This window comes from Sminthopsis crassicaudata, chromosome 1 (genome assembly GCF_048593235.1).
Source record: "Sminthopsis crassicaudata isolate SCR6 chromosome 1, ASM4859323v1, whole genome shotgun sequence".
NCBI classification, from domain to species: domain Eukaryota; kingdom Metazoa; phylum Chordata; class Mammalia; order Dasyuromorphia; family Dasyuridae; genus Sminthopsis; species Sminthopsis crassicaudata.
Window position 1 is genome coordinate 183,117,582 of NC_133617.1, and position 19,634 is coordinate 183,137,215.

Consider the following 19,634-nt stretch of genomic DNA (forward strand, 5'->3'; position numbering starts at 1 on the left):
ATGTGGGAAAACTAGGACATTAATATATTGTTGGTGGAATTGTAAACTGATCTAACCATTCTAAAAAACACTTTAGAACTATGCTCAAATGGTTATCAAACTCTGCATACTCTTTGATCCAGAAATGTTCTACTTGGGCTTATATCCCAAAGAGATCTTAAAGGAGGGAAAGAGATCCACATGTGGCAACCCTTTTTGTAGTGGCAAGAAACTGGAAACTGAGTAGATGCTCATCAATTGGAGAATGGGTGAATAAATTATGGTATATGAATGTTATGAAATATTATTGTTCTATAAGAAACTCTCAGCAAGATGATTTCAGAGAGGCCTGGATAGTCTTACATAAAATGATGCTAAGTGAAATGAGCAGAACCAAGAGATCACTGTATATAGCAACAGCACGATTCTATGATGATCAATTCTGATGGATGTGGCTCTTAACAATGAGATGATTCAGGCCAGTTCCAATAATCTTGTGATGATGAAAGCCATTTACATTCAGAGAAAGGACTGTGGGTATTGAGTGTGGATTACATCATAGCATTTTCACTTCTTTTGTTGTTGATTGCTTGAATTTTATTTTCTTTCTAACTTTTTTCCTTTTTAATCTGATTTTTTTTGTGCAGCAAGGTAATTGTATAAATATATATATATATGTATATACATACACCTATATTGAATCTACATCTTTTTTTACCATGTTTAACATATATTAGTTTTTTTGCCATCTAGGGGGAAGGGTGGTAGGAAAGGAGGAGAATTGGAACACAAGGTTTTGCAAGGGTCAATGTTGAAAAATTATCCTTACATATGTTTTGAAAAAAAGCTTCAGTGGAAAAATTTAAAAATTAAAAAATAAATAAAAAGTAAAAGTAAAAAAAAATCATTGAACTAATAAATAAAACTAGGAGATGATTTTCTGGGCTAAAAACAAAAATAGGTAATTTGATTTTTAAAAAGAAAGAAAAAACCAAGTTGCTAGTATCAAAAATGAAAAAAAAAGTAAATGTATCATCAATAACGATGAAGCTACAGTAATTATTAGAAGCTATTTTGCTCAATTGAATGCCAATAAAGCTTACCATCAAAGTGAAATGGACGTGATGGGTGAGTTTCAAGCATTGCCCACTTGTCCCCATTTCCCTTTTAAAAGATGTTCCTTACATGCCTCTTTTATGAGAGAAAAATTTCCCCCTTTTATTTCTCTTTTCATTTCTCCCAGTTTCCCTCTCTTTCTTTCTTATTCTTTGTAGAGATCATCCCAATAAAATTAATCCACACTCATGCCCTCTGTCTATATAGTCTCCTTCTTATAGCCTTAATAATAATAATAAAGTTCTCAGGTATTACACATTGTATCAACTTCTTGTCTAGGAATGTGAGAAGATTAAATTGATTCTGTATCATTTTTTAAAACTGATTTCATGTAAAGTTAATTTATTTTGTCCTGTAAGTACCTAAGTCATAGTTCTCTGTCTCTGAAGTAAGGCAAAAATTCAGCCTGCCTGAAGTGATTAGAAATCCAGCTCTCTTAAAAATCACTATTGTATTCTTGCCTCAAGGAAATCCTTGAAGATTACAAGTATAAAATCAGGGAGCCTGGCCAAGTATCTTTGCAACCACCAAGCTATGGTTTTAAGGATGACTGATTTGCTATCAAAGAAAATCTGGGACTTTATGTTTAACATTGCAGATAGATTCAAACAATGAGCTTTTCTAAAACACAGGAAGGCCGGTGAGGGCTATTACTAGTCTTTCACCCCCAACTTCTAACCACTTATATTGTTCCCTACACCTCAGCTATGTAAACAATCTGTTGTCTTCAACCCCATGATGTCAAAAACATTAGAACCAATTGTATTATTTTTTTATTTACCTTCTTATTTTCTTTGTTCTACTCTTATGTTCTTTGTTCTTACTCCCTATCTCAAAGTCTTTGGCCAAAAGGGAAATAATTCCTTGTCAAGATTAACAACAACAACAAAAAAAATAGAATAATTATAATAATCCTATTTTAGAAAAAATTAAATAATCCATAAATGATCTCTCTAAGAAAAAATCCTTAGAAACAGATGTTTTTTGCAATTAAATTCTGTCAAACATTTAAAGAATAATCAATTCTAATACTATATAAACTATTTGGAAAAATAGGCAAAGCAGGAGTCAGCAAATTCTCTTTATGACAAAATATGGGGTAGATACCTAAACAAGTAAGAGCAAAAATAAAGAAAATAGTAGACTAATTCCTTAATGAATATTGATGCAAAAATTTTAAATAAAATACTAGAGAAACAATCCCTGCAGTATATCACAAAGATCATACATTACAATAAAGTCAGATTTGTAACAAGAATTCAGGTCTGGTTCAATATTAAGAAAACTGTGAGCATAATTAAGCACATCATGAAGCAGCTGGATGACATAGTAGATAGAGCACAGACTTTGAAATCAGGAGGACCTGAGCTCAAATCTAGACTAAGACATTTAACACTAGCTGTGTGATCCTGGACAAGCCATTTAACCCCAATTGCTTTGCCAAAAAAAAAAAAAAAAAAAAAAAAAAAAAAGTAATATAATTGAGCACATCAATAGCAGAAACAAAATATGATTATCTCAACTTATGCAGAAAACTTTTGGCAAAATACAATATCAAAAACATTAGAAAGAAGGAATAAATGGTACTTTCCTTAAAATGATAAGCAGTATCTATCTAAAACTATCAATAAACATTATCTGAAGTGACGATGAGCTAAAAACTTTCCCAATAAGATCAGGAATGAAGCAAGGATTCCGTCATCATCATTATCATTCAATATTGTATTAGAAATGCTAGCTATAATAATAAGAGAAGAAAAGGAAATGGAAGGAATTAGATGAGGTAATGAAAAAACAAAGTTATCACTCTTTGCAAACACTATAATAGTATTCTCTAAGAATTCTCAATAATCAACTAAAAACTGAAATAATTGAGGGCTTCAGCAAAGTTTGAATATAAAATTAACCCATGTAAATTATCAGCAGCTCTATATATTACCAAAAAAAAAAGGGCAACAAACAGAGATAGAAAGAGAAATTCCATTTAAAATAATTTCAGACAGCATAAAACACTTGGAAGTCTACCTGAAAAAACATGTTAGTGAGGATGTGAAAAAAAGAAAGACCATAATGCATTATTACAATTGTGAATTGATCCAATATAATACAAGGATTTAACTATTAAAGCTTTAAGGATTTAATCACTTCAAGGAATTGTGTTGGACCATGCCTAAAGGGCTACAGAATTATGTGTTCCTTTTCATGTGCATATATCACTACTAGAACTGTATCCCCAAGAGATTAAAGAAAAGGAAAAGGATCTACATATACAAAAATATTTATAATAGCTCTTTTTCTGTTGGCAAAGATTTGAAAATCAAGGGAATGCCCATCAATTGGAGAATTATTGAAGAAGTGGTGCTATCTGATTGTTATGGACTACTATCAATCTATAAGAACTGATAAGTGGGATGCTCTTTAAAAAGTCCAAGAAGACTTATATGAATTCATACAAAGTGAAGTGAGCAGAACTAGGAGAGCATTATAGACAGTAATAGCAATATTACACATTGATAAAGTCTGAACAATTTAACTATTCTGATCAATATGATGATCTAAGAAAATTTCAAGGGACTTATGATGAAAAATGCTATCTCTAAAGAAAGAACTGATAGAGTCTGAGTGCAATTTTTTTTCTTGTCTTTTTTGTAGCATTGATAATAGAGAAATGCTTTGCATAATTTCACATGTATAATTGATATCTTTCTTGCTTTCTTAATGGGTGGAAAAGAGAGAATTCAGAATTCAAAATATAAAAAATAGTTAAAATAAATAATACATAAATGCATGAAAAAAATAGTTGAGAGGTATGCATGAAGGTAGCTAGTGTTTGAGGAGAAATAGTCAGAGATGTAATCACATCTGGGGATTTCACAAACAAATTTATCTTCTAATCCAGAGATGTTATTGGCAGACATTTCTCTCGTTTGGCAAATAAGTCAGATGTTTGTTGACTAAGTTACTTTCTGGGCTTTTCTGGTTTCCTTTTGACGTCAATTAATCCATATTGGTTAAACTTCTGGAAAAATTATTTTATTCATTGTTAATATCATTTCTGTTGTTCATTTTACATTTTTAATTTTCAATTACTTTTTAAAGTAATTCAAGGATAAATTGCTACATTTGCATGTCATATCTTTTTTCTCATTATTCTTTATTCTTCTTTTTTACTGATTCTGATCTTGTCTCTGAGGAATCAGTGTTCTGATTCTACTGAGACAGCTGATTCCAGGATAAATCTCACATCAATAATAAATCTTTCCCCATCTGTTAAAATATAATATATATCATTCTTTGGGGTGTTACTTGATGATTGTTATGTCCAGTACCTACTAGTATTTTTTCAAAGAAAATTTATTTATCACAAATACCAAGATCTTTATAACTATATATATATATATATATATATATATATATATATATATATATATATATATATATATATATTACTATATCAGTGAGAAAGATATATTACTTTTAATATTGCTTTTTTTCCTTTCCATCTATACAAATGTCTTTACTATGAAAAGAATGTTCAAGTCTATTAAGAACAGGGATTTTGCAGTGGGGAAGAGGCAAGATTTGTAGGAGATTTAAGGAGCTGGAGTAGTACATGAGAGTAGTTTCTTTAAGATTCCATCTTTTCCCTAAATTATGATAGTTATTAATGGTGACAAAATCATAGCATTTGATCAAAACACAACATTCAGCCCTTGGATATTACATTTGAATCCCACCTCTGTCGTCCTTTTATAGATCCACAATTCATATGTACTATAGCCCACACACACATATGCTATATGACCACTGGATTTCTCTGGAGAGGGACATATAGAGATCCTTTGTGTATTTATTCACTTAGATAATAAAGTTGTAGAAGTGAAAGTTTCTTGAAAAGTGAAAAGCTCTTTAAAAATAAAGGCATTAATATCTTTAAGCAAGGCCTAGGTGACATGTTATATACAGGGATGTTATATTGATGAAGACGATGCCTTGTTAAAAATCTACAATATATGGCAGACAGTAATAGTGAAAGACACATATACATTGGCAGATATGTCAAATCACAGCCTACAGGCCACAAGAAGTTACAAAACTCCAAAGCCAGCTTGAACCAAATCAGAAATGTAACTGTAAAACATTTAATAAAATAAATAAACATAATACAGCAAAGATAATATTAATTTACAGGAACCTGTTTCTATTTGAGTTTGACACCACTGTTCTATAGTATCCCTGACTGCCCTTAGGCAGTCAGTGTCTTCATACCATCCTCATTAAAATGAGAGAGAGAGAGAGAGACAGAGAGACAGAGAGAGACAGAGAGAGACAGAGAGAGACAGAGAGAGAGACAGAGACAGAGACAGAGAAAGAGAGAGAAACAGAGAGAGAGACAGAGAGACAGAGAGAGACAGAAACAGAGAGACAGAAACAGAGAGACAGAGAGACACAGAGAGACAGAGAGAGAGAGAGAGAGAGAGAGAGAGAGAGAGAGAGAGAGAGAGAGAGAGAAAGAGAGAGAGAGTAGGAAAGGGAAAGAGGGAGAAGAAGAGGAAGAGGAGAGGGAGAGAGGGGAGGGAGGGAAGGGGAGAGGAGGAAAGAAGGAAGAGAGAGAGGAAAGGAAGGAGGGAAGGAAGAAGGGAAGGAAAGAAAGGGGAAGGGAGGAAAAAAAGAGATACTGAGGAGGAGGAGAAAAGCACCTGATTGTCCTTTACACAAAAAGATGATTATATATGCATCTGTGTTCAAGGTGATGAGCATAGACTATGACATGAAAGTAGGCAGTTACAAAGCTGAGATGGAAAATGCATGACCTCCCTTCAAGATTCAATTGGGAAGGCCCCCACCCTAATAACAGTAGTCTGTATGCCCTTTGGGAGCTGATGCCCTCTCCTTCCCACCTTTGCTACCAACAATCCCCCCCTTTTTTTTGTCTGGGATGTGGCCTCATTTTCTTCCTTTCCCTGATAAAAGGAAAGATTGGGCAGCAATGGCAGTGGTGTCAGCAGCCACAGCAGCCTGAGGGTGGAATGATGAATACAGAAATACAATATCAGCAGTGAGATTAGGCTGCCAGCCTGCAGAGCACTTGGCTGCCAGAGAGGAGATAAGAGGGAAAAGGTGAATGAGTACACTTGTCACAGCAGATGGTACGTTTGATTTGAAGAAGAAAGGGGAAAGAAAGGGGTGCAGCATAGAGAACAGTTTGGGGAAAGCAAATGGATAAGGAAAAATTTAGACAAAGTCTTGACCAAGGTACTGTCCCTTGTTCTAAGAATGTAGTATATCTGCCTGCTTAGTCCTAAAGATCTGAAGCAACTTAGCTTCTTGGGTAGTGAAACCATGAGGCCATTGAGATTAAAGTCAGGGGTCCCCTTTATCTCTCAAGCCATGAAGCAATTAGTATGGTCCTCCCTATAACATATGGTTGCTCAATTTATTCTCCCTATGGTGTGCCATTTATAGGCAGTTAGGTAGTCCAGAGGATGAAATATTGCATTCTGAAAAGTCTGACTTCAAATCTGGTTTCACACTTAAAAACATTGTGACCCTAGGCAAATTACCTAGCTTCCCTTAATCCATTTTGTCATCTGCAAAATGGTCCTGTATACCACTTTGAACAACCCTGTCATTGCTGACTCTACTTCCCTCTTCTCTTAAGCAAGCCATCTTTAATGAACAGGAACTGGAATGGAAGGAACTTTGTAGATGATCAAGACCCCTTACTATTAAGGAGCAAAAATGTCAATTGACTGCTCCATGGTCAAAGGCAATAAGTAGTCAAATCACAATTTTAACCCAGGTCTTTTGACTCCAAATTCAGCCTTCCTTCTATCACAGCAGATAGATTGATTATATAGAAGAGTACAATTCTAAGATCTAAGTAATTGGACTGCCCAGTTACCACCTAACTAGCTTTAGATGGATAAAGCTTGGAAGCACTACTTCTAATCACTTTTCTCACTCATCTTTCAATCCCTATCAGCAGGAGTGCTGGGACTGGTGAACAGAGGCTGTTTTAATGTAAAGGCAACTCAGTACCTATCACCTGGTAGTTGTCCCATCCTGATAAACACACACACACACACACACACACACACACACACACACACACACACACGTGTGTGTTTGATCTTTTCCTTCACAGTGTCTATTTAATAAGACTAAGTATTACTATTTAATAAGACTATTATTATTTCAGTAATGCTGATAACCTTATTCATTTTATCAGCATTATGCTAATTAACAGAAAAGCCATACCTTGTTTTTTCTTGAGAGAATCCAAGGATCAAATATTGTTGAACAGGCTTGGCAAACCCTGATCTACTAATGGATTAAATTATGGACAGTTCCAGGGGAAAGCACCAACAGAAATAAAAAAGTTGGAAGCAAGAAGAAAAGGGCACAAAAGAGGGAGCTCATTTTTATATCATGTCAGACAGATTTCCATATTCCTATTGAGTTAGAATATAAATGCTTCTGAGAACTGTTTAGTGTATGATATCAATCAGTCAGTTGATTAATAAACCCTTAGTAAGCACCTACTATGTAGAGGCACTGTGTTAAGTGTTAAAGATACAAATTTAAAAGGTCAAAATCCTCTGGGATTTACTTTAACAAAATAGAGTTTATGCCTGGTACAAAGCATTAATCATAAGAATCTACTAATTCTGGTAAAACCAGGAATTATAGATTGAATTGAGACAAATGTCAAACAATATAATTCCTCTTTCAGGTTTCTGAATTTTGGGAAAGACTCAAAGGATTCATCCATAAGAGTATTCAGGAAAGAGAAAGAAAAATCCTTCCAAACAATTATAATGAAAGCCTAGAAATTAATTTAGATTAAAAAAAATTAGATAAACAATTAGCTTCCTTAAAGAATCTTATTTACTTGTAATCACAGATTTTTAATTAGAAAGAAACTTGGAGGTCCTTTAATCCAATTCAATATGGAAGAAGAAACTGAGTCCTGGAAAGACTGAGTAACTATCCCCAAAGGGGATCTGCAATTTGGATCCATGTTCTTTGTCTCCATAGAAGCATTGCTCTTAAATCACTATACTATCCATTATTTTTTTTGCCACAAATAATAAAAGTATTTTATTCTCAGAATTTTGAGCTGGGAGGAATCATTACATAGTCCAAATTTCTCATTTTACAGGTGAGAACGCTCAGGTCCAAAGAGGTTAACTGACTTCTCCTTTGACTTTCAGTTTACTCATCTGTTAAATGAATTATAAGAATATTTCCATTACCTATTTTACAGATTAGACCTTAAAGCCTTATGTAAAAAGGATCTATTAATAAAAACCTATCATTAATATAAAGGTAGGTAGGTGGTACAATGGATAGAATACCAGGCTTAGAGTCAGGAAGATGAGTTTAAATGTGGTCTTAGACACTTGTTAGCTATATGACCTTAGCAAATCACAAGGCAACCTTGTTTGCCTGATTTTTCTCATCTGTACAACGAGCTGGAGATGGAAATGGCAAATCATCCAATATCTTTGCCAAGAAAACTCCCAAGAGGTTACGGAGAATTGGACATAATTGAACAACATTAATGTAACACTTCAAATTTGGTAAATAAAACATTTTGTATGTTGCATTTGACCCTCACAACTCTGTAAAGAAAGACAAATTTTATCAACTCTATTTTCTTTTTTTAAAATAAGTTTTTTTTTAATTTTCAAAATAAATAATAATATTTCATATTTCATATTCACCCTTGCAAAATCATGAACTCATTTATTCTAGGTATAGGTTAGGTATTGATCAAAATGCTATTTTCAATAGGGAAACTGTGGCTCCAAGAGATTAAGTTTGCCTCCAAATTACAAGAATTAAAAGAAGCTGGGTTCAAAATCTCCAACACTTTGATTCCAATTTCTGTGTTTCTGTCACAGTGCATTACTGACTTACTTAGTCTGGTCTATTCAAAGAAGGAGGAAGCGAAAGAGAAGAAGGAAAAGGAAGAGGAAAAGGAGGAATAAAAAGAGGAGGATTAGAAGGAGGGGAGAAAAAGGAAGAGAAGGAGGAGACAGAGGAGGAGAAGCAGAAGCATCAGAAGTAGAAGCAGAAGAAGCAATAGCAGAAGAAGCAGAAGAAGCAGAAGCAGAAGGAGGAGGAAAAGGAGAAGGAGAAGAAAGAGAATAAAAGAAAGAGAGAAAGAAGGAGAGGGTAAAGGAAAAGAGAGGAGAGGAGAAGAAAACCCTAAGTACTTACATATTGCAGGTAATGGAGGAAGATCCTGCAAAATGACCAAGAAAAAAGAATCTCAAAAAACCAGAGTATATTTAGGGGAAAAAAATGATGGCTAACACTGTCAAATGCTACAAAGAAATCAAGAAAAATGAGAACTAAGAAAAAGTCTTTGGATCAAGAAATAAAGAAATCATTAGTGTACTTAGAGAGGGCTGTTTTTAATTAATTAGAAGACTTAGAAGTCAGGCTAGAAATAATGAGAAGTGGGCCTAAGGTAATCAAGCACAAACAATGGAACTAAGTTGCTTTTTTTTTTTTTTTTTTTTTTTTTTTTTTTGTAGGACTTTCCTGTAAAGGTGAGGAAAAGATAAGATAGGATGATAGATTGAAAGCATAGTAGACCCAAAGGAAAGTACTTTGAACAGGCAAAGATCTGAGTGTGACTATAGACAACTAGGGAGGAGAGTCAGTGGAAATGGAGAGATAAAAGTAGAGATAAGGAGGGGATTTTCAATTGCAGAGGGAAGCTTTCTTAGTATACAGGAAAAGATTAGATTAACAACAAGTAACCACATTGGTATTTACAAGGGAAAAGGCCTCCCCCTCTTAAACTGAACTGAAAGAAAATAATTTATGCCATGAGGATCTGAGATATAGAATTGGGGAGAAGGGAGAGTTTGAGATGGTCTTTTTTTTTTTTTAAAGTATGAGGTATGTTCCTATTTTGAGAAGGAAAGGCCAGGGAATGATTTTAGATGGAAGCTGGGGGAGGAATGATTTTGTGGTATAGTGGAAAGAATCCTATCCTCTCAACAGTAAGAACAAAAAGAAGTTCCACTGAAGTCAGGAGCACTTTCAATGTTTCAGAGAACATTTGACACTTGTCATTTGGAATGACTTGACCAAATGCAGCTGGAATTTCCCTTAGGTATGGAATGAGTATTGGGTTCAGTCCTAACATATTCCAAAGTCCCATTCTTCAACAGCTGATAAAACAAGAATACTACAACCAAAAATATTTATATCCATTAGACCAATCAAATTTAAATTTATTTTGCCTTTAATGTAATAGTTGACCCCATGCATCCAGTGAATTTTCTAAACTGCTTTGCCCTGTAAGCCATAAACAATCCATCACCTGACATGGAACAGTCATGTGGAATAATGGAAATAGCCTCTCCTTGTCTTGTTTCCTTTTATATTTTTATGGGCTTAGGATCAGATATAAATTAATCTTAGCACTTTAGAGCTGACCTAGTCAGTCATTATGACGTGTAGTTCTTATCCGATCAAAAAGTCAGTGCAAGGACCTCATAATAACTGCAGTGAAGCAATAAAATGGGACAAGGACAGAAACCTTGCTGGATAGATTAGTCAAAAAATAATATGACACATAGCTCAGGGACATCATGGCTGGATTTTTATTAGTGATAACTTCACACTCTTAAAATGAATACTTTAAGTTTTTTCAAATCAAAAACATCTTTCAAAAAATAATAATTCATCTCTTTCTCTCACCTTTAGTAATTCCTCCTTTACAACTTGAGAACATACTGGACTCCGTTAGATTAAATAAAGAGAAACAGACTTGATCCTCACTCATTAAAATGTCATATAAACAGGAATTATTATAATAAATAATAACAATAATAAAAGCAAAATGTTTACAAGTTTGGATCCTTTGTAACAAATTTGTAGGAGAATTGTCCAGGATAAACAAACATGGGTTGAATTGTGAATCAATGCTTTATCAGAATGGAAGAATTGTTGAAATAAATTGGATAATTGATCAGAACAATGGATCATATCCATCTGAGTATCTAATATTTGATAAACTGTTATAATTCACCTCCTCCTTTTGCTATCTGGTACTTAGGGTAAGAAGAGAAGAAAGGGGTCTGAGAAGGCAAGAGGAGAAAAGGGAAAGAAATAAAGAAAATAGGACTAAAATTGGAAAAGATGGGAGAATCTTTTAATTATTTTATTCCTCCCACATCAAATCCCTTCTATCACCATCCTACACACACACACACACACACACATATACATGCACACTCCTCATAAATAAAAAAGCTAACCCAAAGTTCTCATCTAGTTGCAGTTTTTTTTTTAAGATCCCTAAAACATAGAGTTTAAACTCCAACCAAACTTGAGTCCCTATTGATAATTATCTAGAAAGTAGGAGTGAACTCGAAAGGGAAAGTTCCCCAGACTCATCCTTTCTGGTAATGGATGTCCATCCTCTTTTCTATCTAGCATTCCTATCTCTGGTACAATTTAGGCATTTTATTTTTCAATTGTGTCTGACTCTTCATGACCTGTTTTGGGGTTTTCCTGGAAGATACTGGAGTAGTTTGCCATTTCCTATTTCAGTTCATTTACAGACAAGGAAAGTGAGGTAAAAAGGGTTGTGACTTGCCCTGGGTCACACAGCTAGTAAGTGTCTGAGGTCAAATTTGAACTCAAGACTATGAGTGTTTCTGATTCCAGACTCAGCATTCTAACCACCATACCACCTAGCTGCCTATCTGATCTGATACAGATTGACCCAAAATAAAAGTTGGAATATTCCCTTCATTTCAATTATTCCTCTGAGAAAAGCAATTGGAATGGCAGGTAAGTTATTAAACTCTTTTTCTACCCTTCATCCAAGATCTAGGGACAGCCCATTTTTACTCTTCTTTCTCCACTTCTCCCTGCCACTCCCACCCTCCAAAAGAAGCCTGATAGAATGATCTCAAACAAAACAAATGACTTACTACAGATAAATAGTATAATAAAAATAAATTTCAATAAATAACAAGTAATTTTAAATTAAAAGATTATTCCCCCCATTCACTTGATTCAGATTTTTGTATATGTTTGCAAAGTAAAGTCTCCTTACTCAATGCACAAGCTGAACTCTAGAAAGTATAGTTGAAGAAGCACTATGACAGATTCAGTGGAAAGAATCAGAAACGTTGGAGTCAAATTTTACCATTGCTTATTATATATATGGAGTTTGGAAAGTCACTGAATCTTTCTGAGTCCTACTTTCCTTAACAGCAAAATAATAGAAAAAAACTCTATAATTATGTTCATCAGCAAAATAAATCAACCAAGATCAAAGTATCAGAAAAAGAGACCATGTACATCATAAAGATAAAAAGTTTGATTATGAGTCCAGCCCTGGTACAGATGAAGATAATAGTGGATGAGTGAGGACCTTGAACTTTGTTTTTTCTATTTTTCTCTTTCAATTTTAGAGACTTGCTGAAGAATATCCTTTACTTTTTGTTGTTGTTTTCCTCTTCCTTTTTTGTTTTGGGTTTTTTTTGGTCTACTTCATTAAATTTGCTCTTTTGGTGTTCCATAATCTGAATAATTTGTACTGCTAAAGTTCTAATAAACTTGAAATGACAAAAAAAAGAGCAAACTGACTACAATCCCTTCTATCTCCAATTCTATATGATTCTATGAGATTCCTTTCTACAGTGCTGGTGATGGGGCTCTAAGCCATATCAGGCTTTCACTATAGACAGCAATCTAGATTCAGGAGGTATATGCAAATAATTGTCTCATATTTAGATATGGATTTCAATTCCCTTTCATATCTCATTTGATAAAACAGTGTGAGATAGGTAGGGCAATAATTTATTATTATTATTACTATATTAAGGTTTAAGAAACTGAAACTCAGATTGTGATATGCTCAAGGTCAAAGAACTAATTAATGATAGAAGAAATCATTCCCAATCTTGTGTATCTTCCACTGTTTAGTATACTTTTACCACATTGGAAAACAGAAGAAAGCTCTGAAAGAGATATTAAGGTAAAAAAATCATGATTGTTCTTGGTGTTTCACAAAATTCCACTCTCATTATGTCTTATTGTCATTATCTATAATGGTGCAGGTGTACCTTGGTGCTATGTTGTATGTATGTTAATTAAACTTTGGAAATCAACTCATTTTAAATTCACTGGAGGAGCTGAGGAATTTTGACGAAAACTATGTCAAATCTTTTGGTCAAAAGTTTTTTTTATAAAAGGCATTACTACCACTAATTCACCTGGGTTATATTTTTGCATTTGAGGTTTTCTTAAAGTACAGACGACCTATACAACAATAACATCGATTTGGGCTGAGGTTGGAAATTTTTGGTTTTACTACTTTTGCCTAGTGTTGCTCTGTAATAGCAAATGTAAGCTTATCAAGGAATTTCCCTGATCAAATTGATTATTTTACATGAAGATGGTCCTTTTATATTTTGATTGTATTTTCCTATAGAGAGTATGAATAATCCTTTTGCTACTTCTAGAATATGGGTTTCATTAAAAGGAGGCTGCCCTTCAGATGAATTGATTGGCTCAAACAGTTGTAAACCAGATTATTGAGGAGAAAAGATGCTCCATTTTGGTGTATGGCTTTCAATAGGACCACTCCCTTTATTTATTTATTTCATTATTTTACTTCTCAATAGAATTAGGATTAGACTGAGGAAACCATTGGTGTATAATTTAAAGGCAAAGTACCTTAGAACCATATATTGTCAGCCATATATTGGTCATAGACAAGGAAATTGTGATTAAATTAGTCAAAGCTCTTGAACCCTAGCTTCTAGAAAGGTTTTGAGATTTCTTTGTCTAAAGTGTCCTCCCTAGCAAACTTAAATTAGAATGTTATAAGGTTTCAGTTTCTATCAAAGTAAGTGTTCTTGTGTAGGACCTTATTCCATTGCTTTTGACAAAAGAAAGATTTTTTGGGAGGAACAATTTGACTTAGTTATCTCTCTCTAACAATCCCAAATTTGAAGGTAGCAGAATCTAGTCTTCTATTAAAAAAAAGAACTTTCTGGGGAGAGCTTTTCACTTAAAAAGAGAAGAGGCTTTTGTCTCTCATATATGTAGGGAACTGAGCCAAATTAATAAAAATACAAGTCATTCCTCAATTGATAAATGGTCAAAAGATATGAACAGGAAGTTTTCAAAAGAGGAAGAAGTTAAAGCTATCAATAGTTACATGAAAAAAAAATGCCCTAAATCAATATTAATTGGAAAAATGCAAATTGAAACAACTCTAAAATAATACCTCAGGTTGGCTAACGTGATAGAAAAGAGAAAAAAAAAACAATAAATGCTGCAAAGGAGTATGAAAAAACTAGGTCAGTAACACACTGCTGGTAGTTGTGAATTGGTCCAATCATTCTGAAGAAAAATTTGGAACTCTGCCCAAAGGGCTTAAAACTGTGTATACATTTTAATCCAGCAACACCACAACTAGATCTATATCCCTAAGAAAAGGGGAAAGGATCCATTTTTACAAAAAACATTTATAGTAGCTTTTTTTTTGTAGAGGCAAAAATTGGAAATTGAAGGGATGCTCATCATTTGGGGAATGACTGAACAAATTGTGGTATATATTTGTGACAGAATACTATCATTCTATAAGAAATTATGATAAGGATGGTTTCAGAAAAACCTGGGAAGATTCCTATGAACTTTTACAAAGTGAAGTAAACAGAACCAGAACATTGTACACAATAACAGCAATATTGTATTTATTATCAACTGTGAAACATTTAACTACTCTGATCAAGACAACAATCCAAGATAATGCCAAATGTCTCAAGATGAAAAAGACTATCTACCTCCAAAGAGAGAATTGATGAATTCTGACTGCAGATTGAAGCACATTTCTTAAACTTTATTTTTCTTGTATATGCTTTCTTTTGTAATATGGCTAATATGGATATACATTTTTCATGACTTCATATGTATAACCATTTTCATATTGCTTGCTTTCTCAGTGAGTGGAGGTAGAGAAGGAAGAGGAGAATTTGTAAATTAAAACTTTTAAAAGAATATTAAAATAAATTTAAATTATCAATTCCTCTAATGAATTTAAAATTTTGGGATAAATGTAGGAAAATAAACATTTTGACTATTATAAATACTCAAATTAACTGTTGTTGCTCTTGTCCTTCATTTTCAAAGAGGACCAAAATGACATCACTATTTTACCCCTTTTGAGTTGAGTTACACTGTGTCCAACTATGGCTGATCAAACTAATACAAGCTCAGAATGCTCTGTCACAGGTCAGACACAAATAGTCCATACAAACATTTCGGGTAACTTCTCTAATTTTGTGTATTTCACATTTATCTTTGGGCTAATTTTATTATGCTTTGCTCAAATTAATTATAAATCTAATTCAAATTAGATAAGTCAAATAATGACAAAGAACATAAAAAGGAAGATGCTATCTGCATCCTGAGAAAAAAACTGATAAATAGAATATGTATAAAATGATTTTACATATATGCATAATGTCTAATGGTAGCCATCTCTAGGGCAGGGAGGTTAAAAAAAGAGAGAAAATAAATGTATTCAATAACTTTAATATGAATTTCAAAGGAATAGCAAATTGTGCATAATAGCTTTGCAGTTTCATGTATAATCATTTTTATTATACTGTAATAGAACTTCTTGTTTTATTCCATAAATAAAAAATTAAAAGTTAATATTTAATTTTTTTTACATTTAATTGTAATTTTTAATGAAATAAATTTTTTTAGAAATTTTAAAGAGAGAGAAGAGACTTATAGATGAGACTCCTGAAGCTAGAAGAACATCAAGAGATGGATACATATGGGATATGTTTGTCCTCTTCTATTACCTTGAGTTTTGAGGTTAGTGTGAGTCTAGTGAAAAACAGGTGATTTGGGGGAGGGAGAAAGGGAGAAAATTGGCAGTCAGAAACCTCAAATAAGTTTTCTTTCTGAAGAAAATCCAAGTCCTCACAATAATTCTGTAAGATTATATGTCTCTCTAGATCTCTGTAATAAAAAGTTAATTGAATGAGAATTACTGATTTGGCAGGGTCCTGTCCAATAATTCTGGTAATTCTAATCTTTCCGTTCCAAGGGAAGTCAGCAGGATATTAGGAGGGGAGTTTGGTGGATTTGAGGATCCTGTGGAAGGTTAGACTCACTAAAGAGTAAGAAAAGTATGTTGATTGTTTATGAGCTTCTGGGAATTCTTTTATGTGCTTTTGAATTTTCTGTGAAATAGAATAAAGGCTATCCTGTTTCAGATTAGTGAATTATAACCTTGAGCTCTTACATGGGCTCTGAAGACTGCTTTTACCCATATCAGTGGACACCCAGACATGAACTGTCTTTGGAGATTTTCCCAAAGTGAACTCTACATAGATCTATTTTCATTTACCCAAAGAGATGTAATTTTGGGGAAAACCCCAAAACTGGACCTGATTAAATCAATTCCAGATTTGTAAGCAATGAGCAACAGGTTACATGATTTATTCCATAAATCATGGATGAGTTTCTTGCTTTATCTCTATTAACATCTATTACATTTTTCATGCCATCACCCTATGGAATATCACTTAAACATATTAATATCTAATGTTTATATAAAACTTAACAATTTGTATAGATTTTTTTCATAAATTATCTCATTTGAAACTCTTAATTACCTGGCTAGGAAATGGGAGATATAGATAGATAGATGATAGATAGATATAGGTATATATATAATTTCCATTTAAATATATTACTTGGCCAGTCACACAATTATCAGAGTCATTTTCCTAAAGTGTAGGTTTGTCCATGCCCTAATCCCAACCCCAATTCAACAGATTCCATTGACTCCTTATTCTCTCCAGATTCAACAACAAGCTCCTCTGACATTCACAGTTCTTCATAACCTAATTGTCCTTTTCTTTTCCAATCTTCTTACACCTTACTCCCTCCATATAGTCTTTGATCCAGTGACACTGCCCTTTTTGCTTATATAATGCACATGGCACTAGAGAGAATGTAAAGACAAAGTGGATGCCATTAGAACTCTAAAAGAAAATCTGAAACAACTACCTCCATATCCTTAAATCATACAATAAGTTAGATCACAATAACTGTTATCTGTAAAAATGTATGCAAAAACTAACCCCTAAATCTGTTAAACTATACATAACCTATGACCCAACAATGTTAATATTAGGTCTATGTTGAAATACGCTCTCTACCTCCTGATGGAAAGGTAGTGGATTCAGAATACAAGACTAAGATATATTTGTCTTTTGAACATGGTCAATGTGGGAATTTGTTTTGAATGGCTATAAACAATTTCCAAATTAATTTAATTTTCTTAAAGAAGATATGCTGATCTCTGAAGATTAATGACATTACACCACATATATACACTCATCGCTGATTGATTGAATTGTATTGTCAAAGAATCATAGAAGCATAGAAATAGAAAGGACCTTAGATATAATTCATCCACTCATTCCCTACACTTTGCAGATAAGGAAAGTTTGGTTTGAAAAAATCTTTTTAAGGATATGTATCAGGAAAAGTTGATAGAAATCTCTTAGTCTATTCATTTTTCAGGTGAACAAGCTCACATGGATTTTGAATAACAGAATCCAGTTTTGAACATGGGTGTTTTGATTTTATCTAATGCTATCGGCACTATATCAGGCCATTAATGCAATGTTATCAATACTGTAGCAAGCTGTGAAGTGACTGAACTAAGGTCACCTGCAAAGTTAATGACAGAACTCAGAATAAACTGCAGTTTATTTTATCCATAGTAAGAAATAAATATTCATTTTATATACCTGAAAAAGTGAAGCAAATAAATAATCATGCATTTTTCACATGTGTGTATTACACATATATATAAATATAGTGTTTATAGTATATATATAACGTGGATGTATTATTTATATATGTCTATGTGTATGCATGTATATGCATGTGTAAATAGAGATAGAAAGAAAGAAAAAAGAAAGATAAATTAGAGAGAGATAGATGGAGAGATAGAAAGAGAGAGAGAGAGAGAGAGGAGAGAGAGAGAGAGAGAGAGAGAGAGAGAGAGAGAGAGAGAGAGAGAGAGAGAGAGAGAGAGAGAGAAAGGATGAGTGTCTGTGTACTTACTAGGCTGTACACTTCATAAAGTCAAAAACCATGCTACTTTTTATCTTTCCCCTAATATCTAGCACTGTGATCTTTGCACACAGTGTGTACTTAATAAATGCTTATGGAATTAAATTTAATTTTCGCCCCAGACCAATAATATTTAAATATAAAAAGTTGTCATTATGGTAAGGAAATCTTTCTCCATTCTAGATTGTAAATAGTCACTCGTATACTCATCTGAGGAAGTTTGTTTTCAGGTAAACAGATAAAATACTTCACAATCTATGAATTTTCTACAAAGGAATGAATTTGTAAGAGGCTTTCCATAGGATAAAATGTTTCTTTTCTTATTTGCAAAATTGCTTATTAGAAGTATTTTTTTTGCACTATGTAAAGTGAAACATGCTTGTCTATGGCAAAACATAGATTCTCATGTCAGAATTATAATGACTGGGAACATAATTTTGAAGAAAATATTTTGATTTTGGGGAAAATTTTTTAAAAGTTTTATAAATGGAGTGAGGAAGTAATCTTAAGCATTTTCTCATTCCATAATCTATACTTCACTCATTTTTTTTAATAATCAAAAAATCATTCTCCAAAATCGTTCCCCATACTTCTCATGTATCAGAGTGGCTTGCAGGGGGGTTGGCATCTTATTCCCTGCCTTAATTTCTGTAATTGGAAGGTTGGGGCCAATTTTTTGTCAAGGTACACTTCCCTTCTTAGTTCTCATTTCCCCACTTTGTTGCAAGTTCAGTGTCTTGTTAAATATACTTTGCTTGACTGTAAGGAGAGAGATAAATGAGTGAAAAAATAAGACAGGGTGATATATTGGGTAAAGCATTGAGCTTGAGTTTACAGGACTAAAATTCAAATCCTGGTTATTACTTACCGTTACCTGTGTGATATTAGGTAATTTCTCTGAGCCTGAGTTAGCATATCAATGAGGGTATTGTTCTAGTTGGTTTCTAAAGTTCTATCTCTATCTAGGATCCAGTGAATCATTACAGGTATATCAAATCAGATTGTTGCTTTGGCTAATTTAAAAAATTATTTCTTACTTGGTAACCTTTTTTTTTTTTTTTGGCTGAGGCAATTAGGGTTAAGTGACTTGCCCAGGGTCACACAGCTAGGAAGTGTTAAGTGTCCAAGACCAGATTTGAATTCAGGTTCTCCTGAGTTTAGGGCTGATGCTCTAGGTGGTGCAATATTTTCTCCATCTGAATTTTTTTTTCCCAGTTCTCCAAGAAGTCTGTTTTTTTTTTTTTTTAATTAAATTAGTCTTGTGCTTAGGAAAAGAAAAAACTATTGTCTCCAGTCCACTCAAGATCTATTTTCTTTCTGTAATTGCATGTTCTACTTGCTAATAAGTAGCTACCTATGACAATGACTCCTTATCACTACCT